Source organism: Octopus sinensis, linkage group LG18 (genome assembly GCF_006345805.1).
Source record: "Octopus sinensis linkage group LG18, ASM634580v1, whole genome shotgun sequence".
In the NCBI taxonomy this organism is placed as follows: Eukaryota; Metazoa; Mollusca; class Cephalopoda; order Octopoda; family Octopodidae; genus Octopus; species Octopus sinensis.
The window spans coordinates 52,209,141-52,224,140 of NC_043014.1; positions in this window are offsets into that span (position 1 = coordinate 52,209,141).

Here is a 15,000-nt window from a genome sequence, read left to right on the forward strand (position 1 = left end):
ACTTAATCTTGTGTCAGCGTATACACTACACATCCCACTGCTTCTTGTTAACAACTGTATCGACCAGGCGATCAGACTGCATTTCATAATAATATATCGGAAATAGAATCGGGATTTCATATCATAATTTAACAAGATTGCATCTTAAATCTTATGAAGTTATGTGAAATTAATGTATCATCTTAGATGTGAGATTAATAATAATAACTACCGCTGCTTGTGATTTCAAATTATCTCTCTATCTTTATTTCATTCAGAGATGCGATATTTCCTATCTGTATATATTATGTCATATTCTGATACAAATATGGCGATGATGCAAATGCGGTGTCATTATTCTATGAGTCATAACATCGCACATGGGAAGCAGAACATTAAAATTCCTAGCTTAGTTTCTAATCACAGATTTCCATTGATTGCGAAAATAGTTTTAACTGTCACTCTCTCTCTGATGGAAATATCTATGAAATATCTATGAAATCTGCTTCGAAGCAGGTTCGAACATATATACCATTTCGATATTGATACACTTGGTCTGAAAAGTATGGGCAACACGATCTAGGTAACATTGTTGATAAAGAATAACTACGTATCACTCTCTCTTTACTCTTTTACTCTTTTGCTTGTTTCAGTCATTTGACTGCGGCCATGCTGGAGCACCGCCTTTAGTCGAGAAACTCGACCCCGGGACTTATTCTTTTTGTAACCCCAGTACTTATTCTATCGGTCTCTTTTGCCGAACCGCTAAGTGACGGGGACGTAAGCACACCAGCATCGGTTGTCAAGCAATGCTAGGGGAACAAATACAGACACACACACACATACATACATATATATATATATATATACATATATATACGACCGGCTTCTTTCAGTTTCCGTCTACCAAATCCACTCACAAGGTATTGGTCGGCCCGGGGCTATAGCAGAAGACACTTGCCCAAGATGTCACGCAGTGGGATTGAACCCGGAACCATGTGGTTGGTTAGCAAGCTACTTACCACACAGCCACTCCTGCGCCTATTTATCAATCCATGTATCTCTTTTCCCCCCTCTTCTAACTTGTGTAGCTATCTATCTTCTTTTATATATCTCAGCCCCTGTATCTTGTTCTCCCCTTATTCAACTGTCTATCTCGATCATCATCCCTCTCTTTTTTATATGCATATAATACGTTATAGTCTGTAGATAGATTTATAATCCAAAGTGTGTCCTCGTAGAGCACATTTGCATATTCCAGTAGTCCGAGGTTCATTTATAGATATCATGTGCTATATGAGAGCTCAAAATGCGGGAAAGTATCGTATGTCGAGTAATTACATATCAAAACTGAAAATTGGGAAATTCCGTATTTTTTTAAATCCCCATTGCATGTTTCATTACTTTTTATTGCATTAATTCTTCATCTGAAGAATTACTAACAGAAGATGTTTCATAGCTCATATTATTTAATGAGTGGCTGTGTGGTAAGTAGCTTGCTAACCAACCACACGGTTGCGGGTTCAGTCCCACTGCGTGGCATCTTGGGCAAGTGTCTTCTGCTATAGCCCCGGGCCGACCAATGCCTTGTGAGTGGATTTGGTAGACGGAAACTTAAAGAAGCCTGTCGTATATATGTATATATATGCATGTGTGTGTGTGTTTGTGTGTCTGTGTTTGTCCCCCTAGCATTGCTTGACAACCGATGCTGGTGTGTTTACGTCCCCGTCACTTAGCGGTTCGGCAAAAAGAGACCGATAGAATAAGTACTAAAAGGTGGTGCTCCAGCATGGCCGCAGTCAAATGACTGAAACAAGTAAAAGAATAATAGAGTATATGTACTAGAGATGAAAAAGTATCCAATTTTCCCCAGGCGTCTCTGTCTTTTCTCTTTTTCTTTTTTTACATGTTTCAGTCATTTGACTGCGGCCATGCTGGGGCACCGTCTTTAGTCGAACAAATCGATCCCCAGGTCTTATTCTTTGTAAGCCTAGTACTTATTCTATCGGTCTCTTATGCCGAACCGCTAAGTTACGAAAACGCAAACACACCAGCATCGGTTGTCAAGCGATGCTGTAGGGGCAAACACAGACACACACACACATTATATATACATATACGACGGGCTTATTTCAGTTTCCGTCTACCAAATCCACTCACATGACTTTGGTCGGCCCGAGACTATAGCAAAAGACACTTGCCCAATGTGCCACGGAATGGGACTGAACCAGGAATCATGTGGTTGGTAAGCAAGCATCTTAACACACAGCCACTCCTACGTCTTTTTATATGTCTTCCTAAATGGGGAGTAAATCGTAATATTTACAATGCAGCATTCAACTCAAGCTCTACAATCTCGAATTGTAGAGTCTGCTGGTTTTTAGAAAATCGAGGTAACACGTTGGTAAAGCCTATGCGTGGAACTTACGAAGAGTAAAATATAACCCGGATAAAAGACAAAGAAAATATCAACCCCGTCTTTCACGACCGGTTTCGGTACCGATTTAAATTTAAGAAAACTGCACTAAAAAAACAGAACCTGCATCTAGTGAGAGATAAATATATTTTATTTTAAACAATATGTAAATATGAACAAATGAACTACTACAATATTTCCTGCTCTCATAATACACGGTACACTTTGCAATCTTTCCTAACTATTATGCTATTAGTGCATGAAGCTTAGAGGAGCTTCGTATGTCTACTATATAGATATATATATATATATATATATATATATATATATATATATATATATATATATATAGGCTAAAGGGGAGAGAGAGAATCCATGCCTGCATCCATACACATGTATACATACTTTACATTTTGTTTTGATATCGTGGTATTCTGTTATTCTAGTACGGAAAGTTTCTTCTGCTAACGGAATGTTGTGAATAACGGTTTTGAGCGAATTCGCCAACACGATTGGAACGAAAAAAATTAATAGATAAGTGATTAAATGATGTTAATGAGCTTCGAGTGTTTTTGAATGGCTAATTGTTTCAACACATCATCTCAAATCAAATTCCTTGCCTGGAAAGTATAACCTCGAAATACATATACGCATACACAACACACATCCACCCACATATATATATATATATATATATATATATATATGAGAGAGGGAGAGAGAGAGAGAGAGAGAGAGAGAAACTGCGAAAGAGAGAGTATGAGAGAAAGTTATGTGCGTGTATATGTGTCATATATATATACACACACACACACATATATATACATATACATACACACACATATATATATATAAATATATATATACATACACACACATATATTATATAAATATATATATACATACACACACATATTATATATACAAATATATATAGACATACACACACATATATATTACACTATAATATACATACACACATATATAATAACATATATATAGACATACACACACATATATATATACATATACAACACACACAATACATATATACATAATTATATACACACACCTAACACATATATATAACACATACACAACATATATAATATACATAAACACACATAACACATATAATATATACATACACACATAATATAACATACATACACACATACATACAACATACACACATATACATACACACATACATATATATATATATATAATATATCATACACACACCCACATATATACACCCACCACAATATAATATAAAATACATACACAATATATATATATATATACACACACATAATATATAGACACACATCACATATATATATACACACACAGATATATAGACACCACTCACAATAATATCCACACACATTATATCTATATACAACATATAATAATATATATAGATATAATATATATATATAAATATAGGTGGTTTTCTGCGTTTTATGTAATTTTTTTTTTTCGCTTTAAATAGCTGTTTATAATAGCTATTTAGCTGTTTATTTGTATAAGCAGCAACCATTTTCGAAGCAGAAAATCGATTAGTCAATGAGTGCATCACCAATATTATAAATTCAACTTAAGATTTTATAGTATTTCAAATATCATATCGATGTTATAGTTTTCTCAAATTAATCGAACATCTGAAAATATCATCAACATCAATATTTCATGAAGAGTCCTTGAAGCACAGGTTCGTGTTAATTCATGTTTCAGATAAGCTGAGTATTGGGTACCAGATTCATTTTCTTCGTTGATACACACATTTATTCACACACACACTCATACACTATATGCCTATACATACTATTTTCATAACCAAAGACACGTATACACACACTATACCACACGTACGTATACACACACACACACACACATTATATATTATATATATATATATATATATATATATATATACACATAGGCACACACACGATCATAAAAGTAGATATATATTGGGCTGGTACATAATTATTGCGGCTTTTCTTGAAGAAATTTTATTCAACAAAAACAATAACAAGTAATAAAGACATCTTTAAATGATTATTCCGAAGCATATTCACGATCTACTTCAATTACAGCTTCCCATTTGCTTGGCGGACGGTCAGACCGTCATTTAAAGATGTTTTTATCAAATATTGTTATTGTTCTTTTGTTGAACAAAATTTCTTGAAAAGAATAAGCCGCAATAATTATACGCCAACCCAATATGTACACGCACACCCACACAAAAGATCTTATTCATTTCCCACATTTCAATAAATGTCTAAATACTTTACGCTCTTATATAGATAAACGCACATGTATTAATTTGACCACATGTATTTCTATCGTTTAACGTCATTTCAATTTATACGACGGCTTGCCAATAAGCTGCAGTCAAACCGAGTTCTGACTGCGCATATAATGTAACAGACACTGTTTTCTCTTTCAGTTGTCATCAGCTACAAAAAATATTATTCTAGTTCTGCACATCTATAACTTATTTTCTTGGTTTTCTTTTACTGAGTACCTATCTTTTCTCCGCTTTTCTTTCATCTTGAATTTCACATTTCGTATGTGGTTATTCTTGAAGAGAGAGAAAGAAATTGATGATAGCGAATCGAGAGAATTATCATTTGTGTGTGAGAGTATAGGGAACCGTCTGCTTTCATTCAAAAGAAAATATACTCCGTCAATGTAAATTATATATTCCCTTCCTGTGTACAGATTAATATGTCATGTTATTTCCAATTAAAATATTCTCGTATTTGAATTGCATTCACTTGAATATAGCCAAGCAATAAATTACACAAATTTTGTGTTATGAAAATGAGAACAAACTTCGTTACAATTTTAATTCAAGTCACTCGCTTGTTTCGTGGAATGCTATATTCAAGATATCATTTAAATTATTGATATGAATGTAAGATATGTTAACAGATTATTTAATATGCTTATGAAGATGAAATGTTTTATATTGAGATGATTGTAATAACTCATGCCTTTACAATACCTGAGTTTCAGCTTTATTAATTTAATAGACAAAATAGATATATTCACATCTCTGGATTGCAATGAGCAATCAACGGTAGAATGCAGTTAAATCACCACAACAATTTGTCATATTAAATATGATGGAATGTAATTAAGAAAATGATATTATGAAGATACGACATACACAGGATGAACTAAATATGAAGTTAAGTATCGACATATAAAGCGTTGCAAAATGCTGTCATCCCAACATGTTGGCCACATGTGGTATAACCACACAGAGTCTGTTCTAGAGCAGCGATTGTGATCCGAGCATGTGTGACCTGTCTAAACCTGGTCCACCGAAGTTCAAACCAATCCTGTTCATACGTCTCTATTTCAAAACCGAATTTTTTCCTAATTAAATATCTGTTGTTGAGATGGATGTGGGAACGGTGAGATTCTATAGACTGTCAGCTCAGGAATTTTTTTTGCACGAGTTTTCTCTGAAGAGCAGAATGCGTGAAAGTCAAAAGAGACATACTTCAAAATGAGGACAAAAACAAAATGGCGTGGAATGACAGCTACAGGACTTAATTGCACAGCAGCACTCGAACAAATTACAGGAGTATATATATATATACATATATGTGTGTGTGCGTCGTGACTGCGTTTGTGTTTACATGTATGTATGTCTATGTGCATGTATGCATATATATACTCATGAACGGTATTATATTTTCATTGTAGCAATTAGTGTCTGGAAAATATGACTAGTAACAAAACTCTTGCTATTATAATATATAGAAGACTTACTTGGAAAGATTTTCATGTTAAAGTAATATAAAAACACGTCCGATTCACTGGAGACATCTTCATTTTTTTTCTAAACTAATAGCTAAGACGTCAATACGCCAGCAATGATCATATATATATACAAATATATATATACACACACACACATACATATATAAATATATATATATATATATATACATATATAAATATATATATGTCTGTGTGTATGTGTGTGATTATATGTACGCATATATTCGATTATTTGTATGTATGTGCATAAATTTCTTTGTTTATTAACATACAAACATTTTCATATATACATTCAACTTTCCATAATTCACAGTCACGTACACGTTTAACTCAACAACACAAATACCTGCGACACACGTACACACACACATATACACTACTAGACACAGATTACTTACGTACACAAACAGTGCAAAAAAAAAACCCAGTGAAATCATAGCTACGTATGTATAAATGTGAGTTTATATATATATATATAACTGTGGACGACTTCATGTCTGTTTTACGGGTTTCGTATGTACGAGTGTGGACTCTTGGAGAGGAAAGAAATGTAAATAAATGGAACCAGCTGAGGATTTGTATTGCTTGCGGTTACGCTTTATATTTGCATCTGAAAAGTAGCCTACTACATCCAATTAGTTCACTACATGACTGATAAACACACCAGTCAGATTATATATATATATATACATATATATATATATGTGTGTATTTGTGTGTGTCTGTGTTTGTGTGTGCGCACTAAAAGATAAGGGTATTAAACTTATGTAAGTTATGTAACTTAATAACAAATACTCGGTAGATCGTACTAATGAGGTCACTTAAAATATAATTGATTGCTTCTCCAAATAAAGATCATTTATTTTTTTTCTCTTGAACTGAGTACGTCTGTATGTCTGCATCACTCTTCTCTTATCTATGAAGATTGTTTGGAAATTACAATATATATATGTGTGTGTGTGTGTTTGTGTGTGTGTGTGTAAAGAGAGATATAGACAGAGACATAGATTGATAAATAGATAGGTAGCTAGTCAATTGGTTTGTGACAAGGAAACTGAATGTTTGACAATTAAGAGATGGAGAGCCGTCACCAAATATTTATTCGTAAGACTACACAGGCACGTAAAATTGTTGCCCTTATTACATTACGTTTTTAACAATTTTAGCAGGTAAAAAACCCCTGTATATTAGTTATGGTCTATCTTCATCTCCTTGATCCCAACAAAGCTAGCTTGCACTGATGGAGATAGGCAACGTTTTGAGGAAGTCGTTCGCCAGCTTCCAAAGAGTAATTTCTTGCACCCAGGGTGTTTATGGAAAAGAATTTACCTGTGTATATACATATCCTTCTCTCTTTAATCATATACTTCTCTATCATATATATATAATATATATATATATATATATATATATAATATATATATTATATATATAATTTAAGCGGCAGTCAGCAATGTGCACAAAAATGTAAAGTATTGAATATGATTGAAGGTGCTACAAACAACTACATTGCTAGAAATAAGAGCTAAACGCTCTAATGCAGGAGTCAGAGTACATAACTGTATACATACATGCTGAAGGGACAGTAATCGACCGAAAAGAAGCGGCCGAGTTATTTCCACACTGATCGGTAATTTTCGGCTTTTGCCGTATCCACCTTCAGGTGATTTACCGAATCACGAATGTGTATATACACGTAATTAATTTAGTCAGCTGCTTGTGTTTTTAATCCGTCCATACCTATATCCTGAGCAGTACAAGATATTAAACACTTTGAATTATTAAGATCAAAAGACACATAAAATAAATTTTTGCTCTGTTAGAGTTGTTGTGAGGAAGCAGATTAAACACGTGTCTTTAAAAGGTGACATATTTTTTTTAATGATAATTTATGCATTCAGACATAAGCCTGGGTAGTTAGTTAGTTAGTTAGTTAATTTGGCTCAAAAGCAAATGGCAAGGCCATGTAGGGGGACATGGAGTTAAGTACAGGGTGGTGTTCATGTAAAGAGTTCAGGCCACTTGAGGTCCAGGGAGGCTTTGAACAAAGCGGTCGTCGGCATCTTCACCATCTCGTCTGGCACCTTGTTCCACGGATCCGCAGATTTGCCCGACGACCTCACGCAACACACCCTTCTATTTGCCGACGATATCAAACTGGTCGCTCCTCGCGGTGATATAGAGGATCTTCTTCGATGCCTCCACCAAATTTGGAAGTGGCCTAACGATTGGGACCTGTGTCTGAACGTGTCAAAGTGCTGTCATCTGCCTGTTGGCTCTCCTCCTGCAACTCAACTTGATTTCGAGCCGGGTCGTCTGCTGCTGGAGAGGACCGATCAGGTAAAGGACCTGGGTATCTTGGTGGATTCCTCCTTTTCGCCTTCGGCCCAGTGCGTCCATGCTGCCAACAAAGCACGCGGAATTATGTTCTTGATTCGACGGTCATTCGGAATGCTCACAGCAGCCATATTCCTACCACTCTATGTCACGCTGGTGAGACCCATATTGGAGTATGGGATTCAAACCTCTTCTCCTTATGATACGATTCTGGAACAATTCCATGGTGTGCCACTTTGAGCATGTCTTCAACTGTAGATCTGGAACAAACGATGCCTTGTGACGGAATTTAGTTCATAGACACTATGCGGTGGTTCCCTTATCTATCTATCTATCTATCTATCTATCTATCTATGTACGTGTTTGTGTGTGTGTGAGTGTGTGTATTTGTGCCATTGAGTTTGTCTTTCACCGCCTGACGTCCCGCATTATTTTATTTCCATTTCTGTAACATGGCGGTTCGATTTAAAAAGACTAAGAGCATAAGATGTAAACAGATGAATCTGTGCTGGTACAAAACCGATCCGCATAACATTGTTACTTGATAACCCAGCATTACTTTAAGCCAAAATCTGACGAACGTTATATAACCACACTTGAAGCTTTATCTACAATCTTCTAACGTAACACGTTCAATCTCTTAATACATTGCCTTATAAATGCTGATTCAGCATATAGTTTCTCATCTATAGAGCAGTGCTGTGATGTTCATATTTCATGTGAATGTTAAACTCTACACGCTCACACTTTATTTAAGGTTGTCTACTCCACAGACATCGCTGATCGATCATATCTAATATCAAACGCACACACATTCTAGCCACACCATGTTTATTACTATTAAGGCGTTGTGCTGGCAGAATTGTTACCAGGCCGGGCAAAATGCTTCGCGGCATTTCGTCAGTCTTAACATTCTGAGTTCAAATTGCGCAGGGTTTGACTTCACCTTTCATCCTTTCGAGGTCTATAAATTAAGGACCAGTTCAGTACAGAGGTCAATGTAATCGTCTTATCTCCTCACCAAAGATTTCAGGTCTTGTGCCAATAGTAGAAAGGCGTATTATTATTATAGATATTATTATTATTATTATTATTATTATTATTATTATTATTATGGCAGCGAGTTGACAGAACTGTTAGCACACTGGATGACATTCTTAGCGGTATTTCACCCGCGCTACGATCTGATTTCAAATTCCGCCCAGGTGGACTTTACCTTTCATCCTTTCGGAATCGATACATTAAGCACCATTGAACAACTAGGGCGATGTAATCGACTAGTCCTTTCACCCAAATCTTCGGGCCTTATTCCTCTAATAGAAAGCATTATTATTATTATAAAGGCGGAGAGCTTGGAAAAAGGCTTAGCAGGACAAAATGCTTAGTGGCTTTTCGTTCGTCTTTACGTTCAGAGTTCAAATTCCAACGAGATCAACTTTGCATTTCATCCTTTCCCGGTCTCTTAAATAAATACCAGAAACAATTGGAGTCGATGTAGTCAACTCACCCTCTCCCCCGAAATTGCTGGCTTCGTGCAAAAATTTCAATCCATTATTTTGAAATATTGTCTAAGACATCTTTATGAAACTACTCATATAAGTCTTCTCGGAAATGTTGCCGCTTTTATCTAGAAGACAACTGATTATATAAACACACTGAGTCACAATTGCTGACACACACCAATTAAAAATATCGTTTTAAATTATAGTTCTGACGTTTTGAGCTGTAAAATTTGGTGCATATTACGTTTGTGTTAGACTTTTCAGACCGATAATTTATTTTGCTATACAAGAAATCAATAAACAAAACACTTCAGTATTTGCTCGGAGGCGGCTCAATTCATTTAGCTCACTTATCTGTTGATGAACGCATATTGTCAACTCTATCGTCTCTTGTCTATGAAATCTAACGCTTCGTTCCAATCTCAATAACCTGTGTGTGTGTGTGTCCGTGTCTAGTGATTGTAAGTGTTGAATGTGTGTAGATATCATTTGAGTGTTTATATTACTGTAGAGTGATTGCATTATGTAGCTATTTACAGTGTATAGATTTTACAGCTAATGCATGTACATATCTGTATATTGATATGTATTTATAAGCACATATACACAAATGTATATATATATTTATGCATATAGATATAGTTCTCTCTCACTCTCATATATATATATATATATATATATATACGCACATGCATACATGCTATTTTGTTTTCCAATTTGCGATATTGTGTATAGTGATATAATGTCAAAGGAAAGGAATATTTTCTCAAGAACTGATATCAACTACTTAAACTTGCATAGAATATTTAATATCTCTATAAATATATATTTCGAAAGAAAACGATGGTAGCCTGTTCATTTTCCGACTGTGTCGGCAAATACAAACTACATGGAATGCGTTGGGTCCTTGAGCAAGACACTTTATTTCACGTTGCTCCAGTCCACTCAGCTGGCAAAAATGAGTTGTACTTGTATTTCAAAGGGTCAGCCTTGTCACTCTCTGTGTCACGCTGATTATCCCCGAGAACTACGTTAAGGGTTCACGTGTCTGTGGAGTGCTCAGCCACTTGCACGTTAATTTCACGAGCAAGCTGTTCCGTTGATCGTATCAGCTGGGACCCTCGTCGTCGTAACCGGCGGAGTTTTAAAGACATGGAATGCGCATTACACGTCTATGCTTACTTACATAAACACACAGCACCAAATATACACTTATACTTAGCAGGACATAGACACACTTACACGTTTCAGAAAATTTATTTGGAGCAAATATAAAATATGTCCAAGTATTGCGACACACTTCATACAACAAACAATTTTTTCTACTAGTTGTTTTCGCCAAAAAAAAATCGTTTACAAATGTCCGTTAAATTCTTTAAACTAGAGAAACATAAATCAACAGCGATTCATTGATTTCAGTACATACACATTCGTTATTACACATACACACCACATGTACATATATAAATATCTACACCATATACACACACACACGCAAACACGGGGGTCCCCCCGCCAATATATATGTACACACACATACAGGCATATTCACCGGTGTCGTCTTATCTCTAGACAATGTGATAACCTTTTGAATACTGGCATGTCACATTTGAAGGATACGAAATTCTTGCAATTATCTCCCCTTATGATAAGGAGCCGGTCTCAGTTATTGCTTGAATATTAAACCACATGCATATATAGTGGCGGAAATATTTTATTTCAAGAGTATGTTGTATGGCATTTAGTATTCTTGTATTTGTCTATGGTGTTTATTTTTATTTTTATATATATATATATATATATATATATATATAATATATATATATATCCACGGAGTGTGATGTAAGAAACGTCAATGGCAAACCGAAATGACTTATTCATACCAACCGAAAAAGCAGACCAAATTATATGAAACTAAATAAATATTCACAATTTGTCCAATTTGCTCTATGTTAGATTTACTCATGTTCAACCAAACAATTTATAAAAATGGATACGAATGAAGTCTGAAACTCTATTGAATTAAGAAACGAAAAAAAAAACATTTGAAGACAAACAACTAGCTGTTAATTTATGCATTATATAAGCTCAGTGTAACATTTGGAATTTGTTCTTGGTGAAACCGAACGGCGTAAGTATATTTCCAATTTGTATATTTAATAGAAGGCGCTGCTTCTGACGGAGAGGCTGTTTCTGCGTCGAATATTTATTAACTGGAAAATTTATTTCCTACTGTGTTTGTTTCTTGTCTTTAACCTCCGTGCTATCGGCTTAAAGGAGAGCTCCAAGAGCACAAACTGTATTGAAAAATTGTTTCTACTAAGCAGTTGTTCTCGATGAAAAAAGTGGTGGTAGTACCAATAATTGTCGGAGCTCTAGGAACAGTGAATAAAAATCTTGAGAACTAAATGGAACAAATAGTGGCTCCAATAAGGGCGGAGCACTTGCAGAAAACAGCACTGCCTGGAACCGTTCGAAAACTCCACAAGGTGCTCGAAAAATAAGGGCTGGTATCTTAGTTCACAGGTAGTGACCGTAGTACATCTCCTGCGTTAGAAACTGTACAAAGGCAATAATAAAATAATAACGACGATGATAATAATAATCCCTTCTACAATAGCCGCAAGGAATGATATTAGAAGGGGAGGTGTCTAGTTGAGTATATCAACGCCAGTGTTTCGCTAGTAGAGCTTTCATCGATTCCAAAATGGATGAATGAGAATATCGACCTCCGTAGCCGTTAAACGTAGAATGTAAAGCCGGAAGAAATGCTGCTCAGCATTTTGTCCGGTTGCTACCGATTCTGCTGCTTCGCAATATTTAGTTCAACGCTGTCATGCACCTCCCACATCGCCCCCTACTATTTACTTATAAATAGCGGTTACTGATTTAGTTGCAAGGCCTGCAAATTTGAAGTGAGATTATCAGACGATCACATCGACCTCACTCTTTGACTGGTGCAGGATTTTCATATGACATTGCTTATGTATTCATAGGGGTTTCATATAACTTAGTTGAAAGAAGATTATCGTTCAGCGTTTCCATTCTCCAAAACACTTGGTCCGGTGCTAAGTTTAAAGGAAGAGTCAAAGCGGTGATTCTTGTTTAATCAAGCGGTCAATTCCATACGGTTCTGATCAATATCCGTATATTTTAACCTAGCTATTCATCCCCTGAAGACAGGATTCAAATAGGATGGAAGAATGGTTTTCAAGAAGCAAAGTAACTACAATTGGAAATATTTAATGAGACACAGAAAACATATAGGTTCTTACTAGTAAATGAAACAGAAAATATAAAACACAGAAAACGAACGAGAAAATAAACGCTCAGCCATCTTATTTCTAAATAAGGTGGCTATACAAGTTATCAATTAATGCTCCGACATAAACTGGTTACGAAGTTAAATGATGAATTTTGATACACAGGCCAGGATACATGTGGCAGCAGACAGAATCCATCACGCTAGGGTTTGTATATAAATATATATATATACCTACGTTGCTGAGAAGAAAGCGATGCCCTAATACATATAAAAAACAACAAGAGTGACATATAAAACTATAAGAAGCCATTAATTAATAAATTGTTATATATGTAGACGTAAGATAATTGCACGCTTGAAGCTAAAGATATTTAGTTGAGTTTCAAACGAAAAGAAAAAAAAAATGTTCAAATCTTCAAAGGCCAAAATCATAATATTTTCTCCAAAATATTTCAAAGAAAATACGAAGAACAAAATCACTCCAAGGACAACATCCTATGAAATTTACATCAGAGGAAATAACCATAAGATGTAGTTTTAATTGCACAATAAATTTAGTCACACTTCTTGCTTAGGGACAAAATTCAAGAAATATGAAATAATGATAAAATTCAAATCAAGTATATATTGTACAGTCGCTACGATAAGACGTTTGTTTCTACTTCCAATCCTTGTCATCACAATCATCCCAAAAGCATCACCATTAGTATATGTTTGTATACTGACCAATATGACGAAACTTCGTCCCGAAACAAATAAGAAGAGGTATAGACCGAGTGTTGCTGATGCACAACATTAGGGTTTGTCAATTCAGAATGACAAGCAGATCATATACAAATCGATTTAATTAACCACAGTGATTAACTGGTAGTTTCTTTAAATAGAACCCAGAAGTCAATTTAATGGAGTTCTGGAAGTGAAATCGTAGCACTATTTAAGCTAAATATTTGAAGCTGAAACTTTACTCACCCGAGAAGATTCGCCGAACATAATATTTATCAATAAACACTACGTCATATCCTTTATAAATAATGCATGTATCTTTACGCAATTCACTGTATTTCATATGATGGAGAATAGGTTTTCTTATTTAGGTGGACTTTGCAGATTCCCGCCTTCCATGTAAATATTAGAATGTTTTATATAACAGCAATTCTTGAGAACTAAACACAATTTCAAATATATATCGCAAGAGTTTGGTCGGCCCGAGCCTATTGAAGAAGACACTAAACTAAGGTGTCTTGCAATGGGACTGAACCCGGAAACACGTGCTTGAGAAGCAAGCTTTTTATCACACAACCAGAACTGCTCCTACATATATACAGAGAGAGAGAGAGAGAGGGAGAAAAGGAGAGAGAGAGAGAGATGAACATACAAACATAAAGCTATATGTCTATGGTGAGGTCGTGTTACATACTCTACATGTTAATCTAATTCTTAATATTTTATCAAAAATATATATATAAATTTCAGAACATAGCCTTGAAAAGGAAAAGACACAATAAAATGGATGGAATAATAAAATACATTTTAAATATCTACGAAATGAATACTGTACTTATTATATTGCAATAATACAAAGATTTTAACAAACACGATATGACCATTGGCGCCAAACTGCAGCAATACGTGTCCAGAGACAGTTTACCGAGATTATTGTGAACGAGTTGGGAATTTAGGAAACAAATATAATA